This window comes from Cryptomeria japonica, chromosome 3 (assembly GCF_030272615.1).
Source record: "Cryptomeria japonica chromosome 3, Sugi_1.0, whole genome shotgun sequence".
Taxonomy (NCBI): Eukaryota; Viridiplantae; Streptophyta; class Pinopsida; order Cupressales; family Cupressaceae; genus Cryptomeria; species Cryptomeria japonica.
The window spans coordinates 154,252,643-154,268,465 of record NC_081407.1 but is presented as its reverse complement, the minus strand read 5'-3'; the positions used below and the strand labels follow the sequence as shown (position 1 = coordinate 154,268,465).

Genomic DNA, 15,823 nt, shown 5'->3' with positions numbered 1-15,823 from the left:
TCAAGCTGTTTCAAGAATAATGTAATGGTTAATAGTGAGATTTAAGGGAAATAGTGGTAGAGATGATTATTGGGACTGTGTTGAATATATGATGTGAAGCATGAATTGTAATGTCTTTTTTATAAATATAAGAAAGAGTTTGAAGTGTTGTCAAGAAATTTTGTCTGAAAATTTTGGGTTTCATGAAGTTTTAGTGTGGATGAAAGGAAAAGAAGGTATGGTTTAGAGGTTTCATGAAGTTTTAGTGTGGATGAAAGGAAAAGAAGGCATGGTTTAGAGGTGAAGAGTAGGAATGAGAATATGGATGGCAAAGCAAAACATAGATGATAATGGGAGAAACAAAAATAAGACCGTATTAGAGGCATGAGTTGAACTACTCTATGTAAATTATGAATCTAATTAACATGCATTATGGAAGTACACATACAAGATGATTTTCTTTTTGTTTTTCATACTAGTTTGAGAAAATAAAATCTAAAATAAGAGAATCGAAGTGAAATTACAAGTATGTCAGGTTTATAAAATGAAAGAATTTAAAATATAGATATTTTAAAGCTGATTAAGATTATTTTTATGTGTGATTAGATGTGAACCCATTCAAATTAATGTTACCTAAGGCTATATCCAAATTTCATAACACTAATTAACACTCACTAAAGATAGGACCAATAACATGACATGAAATTGGACACAAACACATGCGATAAACTAGGAATAAAGACATAAAATAAATTAGGTGTTAACCAAGACAAAATTACTTAGAACATCTTACACATGTATATATGCTATCTTTGAATCAAGTTATTTCTAGAAGTTTTAAAACCAAATTTTGTTGAATATCATATTTAGATTCTTTATATTAAGGGTTACAACTAGCTTGATAGATTAATCCTATATGTCATTAAAAATGTCCAAAAACATCATGGAAGATTCAAAATAGTATCCAAAGAAAGTATCTATATGGGATCCTATCAAACTAAGAAGTTCTCACTAGGAACTTGTAATACATATTGTCCAAAATGGTGAAACAAAATTCATCAAAAAAGTATGCTAATAATAAGCCTATTAGTTTTCCTAGTTTTATAGTCACCAAATCAATCCCCTTAGTAAACCAACTATATGACTTGGCTGACTATCTTAGAAAGTCAACAAAATTGATATATGAGGTATTCTCAATATTTCTAATAGTTTTCCCTTTTGAAATGCTTTAAGACTCTACATACATGTGTTATGTTGCATTTGTTCTACAAGATGAAAATCTATCAAAGAGGCCACAAAATATAGAACGACTAAAAGAAAGCCTTTCATAATTAATCCTATTGTGGGAATTGAAGAAAAAACCATATGGCATAAAATACTAGTATTTTTAACTTTTGAATCCCATGTACTAAAAAATCACCCTAATTCTAAGTATTAAAAGATGATTTCAAACCATGAGGTAAATGAAAATAATGGTAAAGGAACAACCAACGATACGGGTAAAGAATTGAAAGCAAAATGAAAAATGTAGAAAAAGGGTTAAAATTAATTCTTGAAGAGGGTTATGTCAATGGGTGGAAAACATCCTAGTGCATGCATTTGTAAGGAAATTAGGCGATAGAACTAAAAATAGGTAGAGAAGAAAGATGGGTAGGGGGAAGAAGAAAGGAAATCAATTAGAGAATATATGATCTCGAGACAAGTCAATTAATGAAAACATATCAAAAAATTATTTTTTATTGGACAAAATTTCTAGGCCAACTCATAATCACTTGCTACCAAGGACTGGTTCCTAATCCCAAGGAGGTCCAACTATCTATGACATATAAAGGGTAAGGGGGTGCATTTAAGGGTAGTAATATATTTTCAAGGTAAAATTTGTATAGATGTTTCAAATGCCAATGAGACTAATTAGTCCTTTCCTTGAGCAAGGAACTAATGTTTTCATACCATTCTTATATATTAATTCTATTTTTCAAATGTAGGAAAAAATATTTAATTGTAAAGTTTAAAGCGTGATGTTTTTATGCTATTATTTTTTAGATTTTCTTTAATTGTTTTCATAGAATACAATTGGATGATAGAATTTTGTTGGCAATTTTAATGAATTTTCATTAACAGAAAATATAGAAAAATTAACTTTGGGTTAGTTAGCACATGTCATCACCATTCATGGCAATTGCAAGTGCAAACATATGAAATAAATGATTTATTGAATTCTCTGTATAGGTTTTCATTCATTTTTAGGTTTTAAAAAAACTTATGTTCATTGTCATGCATTCTACAATTCTCTTGCTACACAGAAAATAGGGATCATATCTTGATTGAAAGCAACAAGTCATAATTGTAGACACGGTCACCTCAGTAGACATTAGGTATGAATTGCTTCTCAAATTGTAGGATTTTCTTTGTGGTTAGACTACACTGACATTTGTAAAGCAGCCAGGTAGCCTTGAAGACTTTCATTTCTTGCAACTAACATTGATAAAACAATGAGGTAGTCTTTAAAGCATTCATTTCAACTCTGGCAATTAGCACTTTGAAGGCAAGAAGGCATTGTAGAGGAGGGAAAGTAATTGTTGTTTCAAGGTGAGTTTGCTCAAACAAAAAAATATATTTGGAAAAGATTTAACCCATTTGTTTAGGGCTTCCATTAGTGGTGGCCATTGCTTGTGAAAAAGTGCAAGACCCACATTGCTCTTGAAACAAGCCAGAGTTTGCACCCACAACTTATAAACAAAGTCTTTTCTTTATTCTAAACTGTTTAATTTGACAATATTGGAGCTTCATTGTGCGGTTATACCAATATTTGTGTTTGTCCATCTCGCCTTTCAAGTAGATTGAACTTCAAAGTAGTCTCATACACAAAATATTTATTAGGAATTTTCCACCTAGATTTTGGGCCTAGATTTTCACAACTACAATAGTAGGCTATCATTAGAAATTGAAGTTGTTTTGAGATACTTTGAGCCACCCCATTAAAGGGTTATAGTCAATGCAATTTTTGGTAGAATTATTTCTATATTTGAGACTCTTATTAATACTAGGGTTTTTTTACATTAATTAGCTAATAATTTTTTATAACTAGTTTTTGGGTTTTGAGGATGACAACTAAATATTTGAACTTTTTAGATTCCATAGTTTATACCAATAAGTTGCATTCTTTGAGTTGGACGTTTTTTCTTTGCAATTAAAAGACACAACAAAAAATGAGTTATAGATGCAAGCATGGTGAATACGGAAACACCTCTATTCATATCACTTTGAGAACATTTTTATTTATTAAAAAAAAGATAGTGGACTTAAGGTCAAAGAACTATGTCTTTATTTGAAGTTATAGGTTCAAAATTAGTGGGCTTATAAACAAAGTCTTGTGTCTATTTTAAAATGTTAAATTTGTCAATAGTGGAGCTTCATTATGTAGTTGTAAATATATAATTTGGCCTATCCATTAGAGGGTTTTAGTCAATGCAGTTTTTGGTAGAATTGTTTCAATATTTGAGATTGTCATTAACACTAGGTTTTTTTAATATTAAGTAGTTAATAATTTTTTATCTGGTTTTTGGGTTGAGGATGACAGCCAAATATTTGAATTTATTTAGATACCAGAGTTTGTACCAATAAGTTGCATATGTTTTTTACATTTTTTCTTTGCAATTAAAATACACGATAAAAAATGAGTTGTAGATGCAAAAATGGTGAATAAGGCAACACCTCTGTTCATATCACTTTGAGAATATTGTTATTTTAAAAAAAAAATAGTGGGATCAAGGGCAAAGAACTATGTCTTTATTTGAAGTTACTGGTTCAATTCTGGACATAATATGATGGGCAAATTGTAGTTGTAGAAGTACTAGAACCTTCTTTTTAGAGTAATACTTCTTCATTTGAAGTTTTTGGGCAATTAACCATTAGGTTTGATAGATTCCATCTCCAAATAGCCATCCCAAGATAAGAGCGGGATAATCAAACAAAACTCACTAATAAGAAAGTACCTAAGTAGAGTTGTGTAATATGACCCATAGTTTATAAAGGTTTGAGCCATGAATGCCCTCATTCATCTTTGAAATCTTTTAATTCTCATGGCACCCTTGTTGCTATTGCATTTTCTCAAGAGTTGGATTTCTTTGCCTTTTATAGAGTTTAAAAAACTTGAATTGGATTATTTTGAATATGGGTCCTGGTGTAACTTCAAAAATAAGATACAAAATGGTAGAACTAGGAGTAAAAATCATGGTTTTATGAACATAAACATAAGCCCTATGAACAAGCAAGAAAAATAAAATAAAATAAATAAAACTTCAATTAATTTCTCAACTCAATATATGCATTACACTAACATCATACATGGAGACAACCTCACATATACCATAAATATGGTGGGCCTTAATTTAACATGTAACAACAAATTATTTTGTTCTGTTTTAAAATCGGTAGAACCATAGACGTAATCATAGAGCGAAACCCTTCTTTTAACAATGTTCGATTGTTATATATATATATGAATATAAAATAGCTTGGACAGATAATCATTATCAAATGGTGGCTCCTCATCAGTTGCAATCCATGTAGATTTAAGATCATCTTGGAAGCCACCTAGTATTAAATTTTTTTAATTTCCTGGCCTATTAGTGCTTGCTAAAAATTCAAATTAATTAATCTTGAAGCACTTGAAATTTAAAATAGTAAAGTAAGATTAAACTTCATTAAATTTAAGCAGTTTTTAATTGTTAATTTATTAACTTTTAACATTCTATTAGTGAATTTTTTTTAAGCTGAATACAAACGCTTTTATTAATTTGGCTTGTCAGCTTGTAATTTTTCCTTACAATTACCTTGAGTTTTAAATTCCAAATATACTGTTAAGTTTAAGTCAATTACCAATATCATTTTTTGTGATTTGGGCATCTTGTTACTAATGATCAACTCAACATAGTCTGGGCATATGACTGTATACAAATTTAGACATAAGATTCTTCAACTAGGAATTAAATTTCAATGTGGCTATAATTCACAATTGAAGATGCTCAACCACAATGTTTGATTTAACATGACCCTTATCAAAGTTTGAAACTAAAAGAGATAAGAAATCTAGACATTGATATGGAAAATTGGAAGTGTGAATGGAATTCAATTAAATGAGTTGAAAATGGAAAAACACAAGAAAACCCTAGTAAATTAAAAATTACTAGAATTTATATGCAAATATTAAAAAATAACTGGTATTGTTATTTCTTTCCAAATGTAGTTGGATAAAGATAAATAAAATATAAATAAACAATCTATTCCATGTTGCTAATTACTCTCAAATCCTTACAACATAAGTCTTAAAACAATACAACAAACCTTAATGCTCAAGATTTGTTCATTTGACATTTATTGTATTTGGTTAATGAAAATATTTAAAATAGGGAATTGTTTTTAAAATTGTTTCTCAATTATTAAAAGTCCTTGTTGGTCATCCAGAATTGCATACCTCGTAATATGACACCCGAGTTAATGTCAGGTATGATTTATGGATAGGATGGAACAAACATTTAAATTTCCATTAAACACCTCTTGTACTTGTATACTACACTTCACACATTTTACCTCTCAATATAATACATTGTTCATGTCAAAAACTCTCTATATTTCCGATCTTGATTATACCATTTGACAAAATATTTTTGTTTTAAACCTGCCAAACCACCATTACCAACTTTTTCATAACCTAGGTATTCTAACAAATATCATACTTTTAACAAGATATAATGTATTGTCATGTTTTTAACTTCTATTCACATAATTTAAGTTGTAGTAATAACATGTTTCAATTTTGTTAACTATATAGGTCTTTCAAAGTTGAACCTCGCAACAATAATGCATTTTGCTACCTTTTGAAACCAACAATATTGGTTGAACACTTATTTCGCACATTGTTCATAGACATTGAAACATATTATTAAAAATTATGTTATTGATTTTATAATTATCACTTTCTTTTAGACTACAAAAAGATAGGTATTTACTCCATTTTGTACTCATGTTTTCTATACTCATAAAAACACATGTTAGCACTTATGTTCCATTCTCTAATGCAATGCTTTTATGTTCCATTCTCTAGTGCAATGCTTCATTCCTTCCATTTCTTATAAAAGGCAAGAACTCCATCTCCATCAGAGCTCTTGTTTTGGATTAGACTTAGGAGACATATTTTAAATTATTGTTATAGAAACAGGTCCAAAAGGTGGTTATACCGAAAGGATATGAGGACACAAAAAGTTGGAAAAATCTTATTAGAAATATTTATTAGACATGTAGAAACATTAAATTAAAATGGAGCACAAGGGTTAGGATGATAATGGGGAACTAGGACTAGGCCTATGAGGGAAATAACTAGCATGAAATAACAAATAAAAGGTACAAAAAATTACACAAGATGAAACAAGCATAAATACAAGGGAATTGCTTAGCATGCAATTTATAATATTATAATAGAAGCTATAAAAAATACATAAATGTTTAAGATGTGACACTAAGTACCTATGTTAAATACTTAATCAACCAAAAAACTGAAACTTGATTTATACTCTTTTCTTACCAATGTTGAGGGCTCATAGGATTCTTGAGCTAGGTTTTAATATGTTGCAAGTTCCTAATTTTGATTGTCTTGTAACTTTGGGTAATTACATTATGGGAGCATGTGTAGTAGCTTCGTCATCTTCAGTACACATAGTACATAAATAAATTGATGCTCCACCCATATATTGAATTTATAAACCTTGCACATAGGGGCTAAAGCACACTGCTATGTTGCACTTGAAGCCAACTGAATAAGTCCAACCAAACTTAGTTATGTCGAAATAAGTTCAGCCAAACCTATGTGGCAGCCACATGATGCCTAAATGGCACAATAAGTTTAGTCGGACTTATTTTTAGCATAATAAGTTCGATCGAAATTACTTTAGTTGAACCTATTTCAGCCAAACCTTTTGCAAAATAAGTTCGACTGAAATTAGTTTGGCAGAACCTATTTCGGTCGAACATATCTATATGCCATGTGATGTGGCAGCCAAATCACAATTTTCTCTACATTTCTAAAACTTTCCACTTCTATTGTATTTTTTTTCATGTAGAATATTTTTTTTGCAAAAATTTAAAAATAGCCTTTTGTAGAGGTCGAAGCTTGGAATCTTGAGATATAATTTATTTAATGTTTTGATTAATTTTGATATGTTTTATTTTTTAAACATTTCAAGTAGGATTTTTAAGTTCGAGAAGAAGTTGATTTGAAATTTGAAAAAATATTAAATGATATTAAAAAAATTTACAAAATATATTTTTCACTAGATGAGAGAATCTTCTCCAAAAGGGTACAAATTTGTTTTTGATTATGATAAATTTAATAGAAAAAAGGTGACATTGAATGAAAACTACCAAATTCAGCTATGTTGGACTTTAAAATGTTATTGCAAGAAAAATATAAATCAAAATTTGATTTTTTCATTTTTTTTAGAAATATATGTGTGTGTGTGTGTGTGTGATTTATTTAGAAAATTAAAATTAGGAAAAAATAAGTTTTTTTCATTGTTTTGGTGACACCAAATAGAACCCCTAATTTTTCAGCATTTTTAGCAATAAGAAATCTATCTTTGAATATATTAAAAAAATTAAATAATAGATATAAATTTCATTAGCATTTCTACATTTCATCAGTAAACATCTTTTAGAAATTCAATTCTACAAATGTCACTTTTATTCTAATAATGATATCTAATAAAATATGAAATATGCTAAGAATGATATCTAATAGATGAAAATAGTAAGCCACTTTGAGGGGGGAAACCTCCAAATATTTGTAATGAGAATGCACCTCCCCAAAAATTGATAAAATAAGACTAGTAGATTCTTATATTAGATGAGATATTCATTCATTATTCTATTCCCTAATTTCCTTGTATGTGTTTGGAGAAATCTATTGATGGGGCATATGTTCCATGTGTCATCCTTCTTATGCACCATTATTATAGGGGATGTGTATCCACTTTGTTTATGCCTAATAATTCTTGCTTCTAACATCTCTTGAACAATCTTTTCAATTTCACTTTTCTGTATATATGGGTACCAATAGGGCTTAATGTTGGGTGGATGATTTCCTAGCACTATTTGTATGGCATAATAATGATCCATTTTAGAGTATAAATCCTTTAGGTGTCTCTCCAAAAACCACCAAGTGATTATCTACAATTTTTTGTAAATTTATGTTCATTGAGACATTTTGTTGATAGGATTCCAATGAACTACTTTGGACACAAATATATTAGATGCTTTCTTAAGAAAATTTTGCATTTGATGAGAGCTCACCATCTATGGGGATTTACCATATAGCCCTTCTAGCTGGACACTTTCTTTCCTTTTGATTAAAATCTCATGAATAGTTCTCAAAAGTTCATCACAATTATTCCTGAGGTAGTAAGCCATTGTACTCCCAAAACAATATCTACTACACCCATGGAGATAGAAAACATAGGACTATCAAGATGATAATCTCCTATGGATAACTTAATGCTATGGAATTTTCCAAAATTACTAATTGTACCACCATTTGCAATCAAAACTTGAAACTTTGGACCCAGATATATGAAACAATTGAAATCAAGTTATGAGTTCTACCTAAGTCTATCAACACCATTACTTCCTCTTGAGGATGTGGAAAAGCAAGTTATAATGATCAAATTCATGCAATATAAAATAACTTAGAATAGAGCATTAAAGCATACAAATAACCTTGTTATACCTTCTTTTTTCACCTCCTCTGATTGAGCTTGAAGTCTAAGTCTGCATCATGAATATCCTCTTGATTTTCTCCTTAGGATTGAGGAATGTGGATTGCCCTCCACTACACAACAAAATGATAGAATCTGATGATGGATGATAGATTAAGTATGGCAATATTTGGGGATAATGTAGGTGCAATGGATGATTTCTTGATTCAAATGGACAAAATGATAATGTAAAAATGATGGATGAATGGAGAGGGGAGGGGACTCCAATTTATAGATTGGAGGGGCCCAAAATGGATGGTCGGGATTGAAGAAGAATGGAGGGCTAAGATTGAATGTGACTGGGAGAGGATTTGAAAGAACAAGTGGGAGATCCAAGAAATTTTTTATAAAGGCATTTCGTGTCTCCACACTTCTCAAGCACATGGGGAAGAGTTCCCTAAGTACCTTGGGAAGAGAATAAAGGAATTTAAAATTCCCAAGAAAGAGAAGGCATGGGGAGAATAAAGGATAAAGGAATTAAAAATTCCTTGGGAAGAGAGGGTATGTAGAAATTGAAAGAATTTGAAATTCCTTGGATAGACAAAAGTGGGTGGCATTTAAGGTTGGAGGATGAGATAGGAAAGCCATTTATGGTGAAAAGTTGAGCCATCCTTAATCAAGGTGATTAGAGATGTGCAAATGATTAAGGGGAGTGATTAGGTGGGATAATGGAGGATTAGAATGAAAGTGGGAAAGTTAGAAGGATGGGACATGAGGAGAGAGAATGAGTGGAGGGATATAAAATTGAAGAAAATGGTGATCATGATTAGGCTAGAATTAATTAGGGAAAATGACGGTGATTAAGAAGGTGATTTGTAGGAATCAAAGGCGTTAGTTAATTAATTGAAATTAATTAACTAATTAGGATTAGAAGGGAATATTGACTAAGGTTGAGGAATTGAAATAATTTTAAAACAATTGAATATAATTAATTTTGATAAATTAATGATAAGGTTAAGGTGACAAAATTAATTAAAATATAATTTAATTAACTCTGAGAAGAAAGAGGACTGACATAATTAATGCAATTAATCATTTGAAAAGGATAAATTAATTAAATATTAATTTAATTAATTTTAGGCATCTATATTTTGTGCCTCTTTTATGTGGCAGTAAAAGTTGACAACCGATAAAAGATGAAGAAAGATGTCCTAGTGTGAAAACATGGGGTAAGGGATGCCTCCTTGAGAATTTAATCGAAAAATTTAAAATCCTATGAAAAAATTCTTGAAAAAGAAGAAAATACTGGAAAAAGATGAAAAAGATGAGAGGAAAGAGAAACTAGAAGAAGAAGATGATGAAAGGAAACGGAGAAAGGGCGATGGAAAGGCGAAATAAGGGCTTATAGAAGCATCATTTTCACACTCACAAGTCCACGAGCAATAGAGAGCCTAGAGTAGAAGGAGCGAAGATGGTGAGGATTCCATGGCATGAGCAACATGAGGAAAGGGTCAAAATCGTCCAGCGCCCACCAGAGTATAGGACATTGGTGGGTACCCCTAACCTAACTTTTTTATTTGAGTATATTTGCATTTATTAGGGGTCATAAATGAGTGTCAAAGTTTATAGAGGCACATAAATCGATCGCTTAGTCAATGTCTATGCCTGGGGATCAACGTGTACAAGATGGGGATAACGTGTACATGATTGATCCCTATTGTGTAGGTGGAACGTCACTTGCATAAGCATCGATTGAGGGATCGACATCTGTGACAAGAGGGAAAGGGGCAGACCACAGACCACCATTTGTACCCTATAGAACAACACACAAGGCACAGTTTTGGCATCTTTGCAAGGATAAACGTTCTCCACCTCAAAGGCAAAAGGGATAAAAATGGATAAATGAAAAAAGGCAAGGGGCATCCAAGGGGTGCCCCAAGGCGTAAGAAGGGGAAAAAGAGGGGGGGAGGTTTGGCTAGGAATGGCTGACATGACATCACCACTACACTTGCATAATATTGTAGGAGGGAAATGAATATTTTTAACCTATAGATATCCCATATATGTTTTGGGAATCTTAATGGTTCAATAAGAACAATTGATTTTTGTAGGAAGTTCTCTAGTTGTTGACATCCTATCAAGATTCATCTTGTTGTCATAGAGAATCAAATGCTTGGCCTCTAAGAGTGTTGTGGTTTAGCTCATGTTGCATATTCATCCAACTATTGTGAATTATCTTTAGAGGTTGAGAGTGAATCCATGAGGGGAAAGAGATGGAGATGTTGTGTCACATTAATGGCTCCCTTGTTCCTATGTTGAGCATTGTGGTTCTAATTTTTTTTTTGCTTATTCTACCTAGATTTCAATTCTCTAGTGTTGACATGAGCCTCAAAGAGGGGAGTAATTTTTCTTTTCCCACATTCTCCTTACTATAATGTATGGTTTTCTTATGCATTATTGCTTCTAATATTTGCATCAAGATTGGCTACAAATTAATCATTCATTGTGTTTTTTTTAAGTTCTTTTTTTTCAAAGAAAAAATATAACAATTAAATTTCCAATGATTTTCATAAATTTAATATAGGTTAACTCAAGAAAGTGTATAAATTAAGGTGATAATTTCGCTAAATAATTTTATTTAATTCTATGGTCAAATAATATTTAGATAATAATGTGGGAAATAAATCTGATATAATCTTTCTTGATCTAAAGATTAGCTTACTAAAAAATACTTTTTGTCTATTGGTTGTTTGGTCACAATAGATTTTACCTAGATAAATTCTCAAAAAATGTAAAAAGATTAAAGACAACACTCTTAAGCATGTTTAAACTCTCAAAATCTTGGTGTGGAATGTTTAGAGATGTTCAATATTTTTTCATATTATGATTAGACTGAATTCATTAAATACTTTTTAATACTAAAACATGTAAACACATCACTCAAAATTATCCTTAGTGGGCCCTTAAAGGGAAGGTTTAAATTTTAACTTCTTTTCTTTCAAAATATAAAATAGGTAAATATAGCTAGGATATGGATAAGGATAATGTATGAGTGGATATAGTTAAGACATGAAGATAATATAAAAGTAAATTTAATTGGGAGAAGGATAAGCACAATGTATAGGAATGTATGTATTATACAAATGGTGTAAGTTCATAAGAACATATGTAGATGGTAAAGGGTGAAGGACCTAATTTTTATACAAAATTTAATCAATTTATCAGCATTTATTAAGACACACTTATATACATGAGCACAAACTAGTGGAAAATGTGATATCTCAAATAAAGAAATGTTAAAGATATGTCTAAATGAATACAAATAACTTGAAGATTTTTTAAAAATAAAATATAACAATATTACATCATTAAATAACCTATAATATTGGATAATATAATATTGTATGTTAATAAAAGATTTAAAAACCAAAAGAATTCCCTTAATAAAAAATTGATCATGATGAGATTTTTTTAAGTTGACACTCATTTGGTTATTATTAACATTCATAACATATTTTGATCTTGAAATTGAGCTAATATATGTGAAAATAACTTTTCTCCATGGTGACTTATAGGAAGAAATCTACATGAAATACCTTAAACACCTGTGATAAAGTATAAAAAGTAATGAGTTTGTACAAATCTATATAATCTCAAACAATCTAAAAAAATGTGATATCAAATATTGATTCATATGTTTTAAAATTGAGATTTTTAAAGTCCAAATGAGATCATTAAAAATAACACCTTATTATTGTTACACTTTGTACATAGACAATATATGAAATTTTAATAATAATAAATAAATAATTTGAAATCTAAAATCTCAACTTACATTCTAATTTAACATGAATTTGAAAGTTAGAAGCTTAAAATGTTACCTTAAACATCCTACTTTGTGTGGAAAATAGTTGCTAGCTCTAAATTGTAATAAAATACGAACATTTTTATTTTGTTATATATTTAAAAATTTAACCACAAAAAAGTGAAATTATCAAGCAAACGTCAGGCCGACGTCAGCTGGAGTAGCTCAGTCGGTTAGAGCGTGTGGCCCCTCCGACCTTGTGGTTAACTTTATACAATTGAGAACTGTAGTTGTATATTCTTGTGGCTTTGATTTCTTTTATTCATTGATCTAACGCTGTAAAAGTTCACTTTTCTACTCAGCTTCTGGTTATCGAAGAATTACTTCTGCTGGGAAAAGCAGTGGCAAATAAAAGTCCGATAGTCTAATGCAGCTGGGAAAATGTTTCTGTACTGAAGATGAGAGCTGTGGGATTTGACCACATGCCGTCTCGGACCAGAGCCCTAACTTGGCGCCTTAGACCACTCGGACAAACTGTCCTCTTGTTTAGTTTATTAAATACATTTGTCACATAAATATGGTCTCTAATAGCTTTTGAAATAAGAATCAAATATGTCTTCATCTGTCTTGTGAATAGTAAGTCTGTTGGGATTTAGGGATCCACACCATTGTCATTGCCCAAGAGCCAATTAAAATCATTATCATCATGCTTTCCATAAGTGTTTTGGAAGTCCTAGCAGAGAATTGTACTATGTGGTTAATTTGGGTGCGATATAATTTCAAAAAATGGAAAAATGGAAGTTAGTGGTATTATGAATTTTGTTATTTAGCTATACTCAATTCATATGAGTAAATAAATATAAAAAATAGAAAAATTAATGGATAAAATTTGAAAAATTTCATATGATTGACAAGTGGCGAAAAAAAAAAGAGCTTAAGCTAGCAAGACAATTTTTAGCCCCCCAATCTTTCCACCCATTCAAATTTGCAGCCTTAAAAATTAGGAGCTTCTATTTTTCATAAAAAGATTCCAATTTATCTTTTTCTTTCTATTACCCCACTTTTTATTCTAATGTATACATAGTTGAGCTACCTCATTTTCATTCACCCCGTGTTAAGAACAACAAATTTATCATATTATCCCTATGATTTCCCTCCAATATTGATATTGGTAATTTTCTCTATATTTATCTTAGAATAATAATAAAAAAAATTCTTTATGGAGTTGGTAAAAAATTGTTATAGTCTTCTTGTTCTTGCTTTTGGGATTTCTATTCTTTTTCAGTGATGTGTTTAGTCTTATAGATGTGCCTCCATAAAAAAAATCTTATATATTATATTTCTTTATTGAAGATTATCTCAAGGACTTGGTTGTATTTTCTGAAGCATAAATTTAAGGTATTCAGTCAATTCAAAAGGTTTAAGGCTATTATGGATAATTATATAAGTAGAAAGATCAAGGAGTTGAGAATAAACAACAATGAAGATAAGTTTTTCTCCATGGTGATTTGGAGGAAGAAATCTACATGACATCCCTGAACGCTATGTGGTAAAAGATAAAGAACAACTTGTTTGTAGATTGAAAAACCTCTATATTATCTCAAAAAATGTGATATCAAAATATTGATTCATATGTTTTAAAGTTGTGATTCTAAAATTCAAATCAGATTATTGTATATAACATCCTACTATTGTTATCACTTTACATGTAGACAATATATTGATTTTGAATAATTGTAAATGAATGATATGAAATCTAAAATCTTAACTTCCAATCTAATTTAACATAAAGAACTTAAAGATTAAAATCATAACATGATTCCTTAAACATCTATTTTGTATAGAGGAAAGTTATTACCTCTCAATTGTACATGATGATAATTCAAATTCATTAAAAATACAATATAAACCTTTTTTTTTCCATAGATTTTAATATTAATTAAAAAAAATTTGAATTTCAGCAAGTGATAGCCAACGTCAGCTGGAGTAGCTCAGTTGGTTAGAGCGTGTGGCTGTTAACCACAAGGTCGGAAGTTCAAGACCTCCCTCTAGCGTGGGAAAATCACTTTTGTACCCAGCTTCCCATGGAGATCTAAGAACTACTTCTGCTGGGAATATCAGCGGCAAATAAAAGTCCAATACTACATTAAAAGTTGGAATTGGTGACAGCTGTGGGATTGGAACCCATGCCCTTTCGGACCAGAGCCTAAATCTGGCGCCTTAGACCACTCGGCCAAACTGTCTACTTATTAAAATTAAAATAATGACATTTTTTACTCCATACTTTCTTTAGTGGCTTTTGAAAAATGTTTTTATGAGGAGAATACAAGAAATAAGAGAACTGCTGCTTTTTTTTAGTGGATGAATTTGGTTGTAAGATAGATTCAAAAGACGTCAGAGCAATACTAGTTGATGGATCATATATGGTCCCCAAATCAATGTGCTCTTGAAATCCAAAAGTGAAACAACCTATTCCATCTTTAACCTGCAAATGATCCATTTTAGTATTGTTTAATATCTCAACATCTGCCAATGTAATTGCATCTATGTCATAGCCTCGAATGCATAAGGTCTTATATGTTGAAATAGTTCTAGAAATACCACCAAGTCTACCATCTCGTACAAGAATGGTGGGTAACCTAAAAGGCCAATTGTACATGGGAGAAGAGTACAGACAATGCCATCAAAAGTGGTTTACTGATATCTATACTACGGATGTTGAATTTGGATTGGGTTAATAAAGCCAATTATTTTTGTAAGGATGAGACAATTTGAGCTAGGTTGTCTATAGTGGCTTTAGTGGATGAATTAGAAATAGACATGTTGGATTTGTGATGGAGTTGTAAAATTGGATAAGTGGGTGGATCTTAGAATGGGAAGGTGGAAAAGTATGGTATGTTGGTATAGGGGCTAGTTGTGACACAAATGGAAGGCTAGTGGATGGTAGCATGTAGGAGGATCGCCCCCATTACTAACAAGTATAGGATTAACATTTTGTATAGAGGTAGCCATGACATAATATGTATGTGTAGGTATATTAGGCAAATATGTAGGCATAGGAATGAAATGCTCAACTTGATTTATAGGATTAGAAAGACCAATGACTTCAACACAACTTTTAATTGGCATAACATTAGTGTCAACAATATGAGAAATGTCACAAAACACTTTCACACCAATTTCATCACTTTGAATCATTCTTCTCAAGCCTTCAATCAAGGGAATTGCCTCACTATTCGAGTGTTCTTGGCCCATTGTTAAATCCCATCCAACTCATGGTCAAGCTTCCCTA

General features: G+C 30.8%; 2 non-coding genes across 2 annotated transcripts; one reads left to right on the top strand and one right to left on the bottom strand.

Moving 5' to 3' along the window:
* Positions 1-14,511: 14,511 nt before the first annotated feature.
* Positions 14,512-14,585, top strand: TRNAN-GUU (transfer RNA asparagine (anticodon GUU)). The gene has a single exon. It is a non-coding gene; the product is annotated as a tRNA-Asn (tRNA).
* Positions 14,586-14,694: 109 nt separating this feature from the next.
* On the bottom strand, positions 14,695-14,774 carry TRNAL-UAG (transfer RNA leucine (anticodon UAG)). The gene has a single exon. It is a non-coding gene; the product is annotated as a tRNA-Leu (tRNA).
* Positions 14,775-15,823: the final 1,049 nt, after the last annotated feature.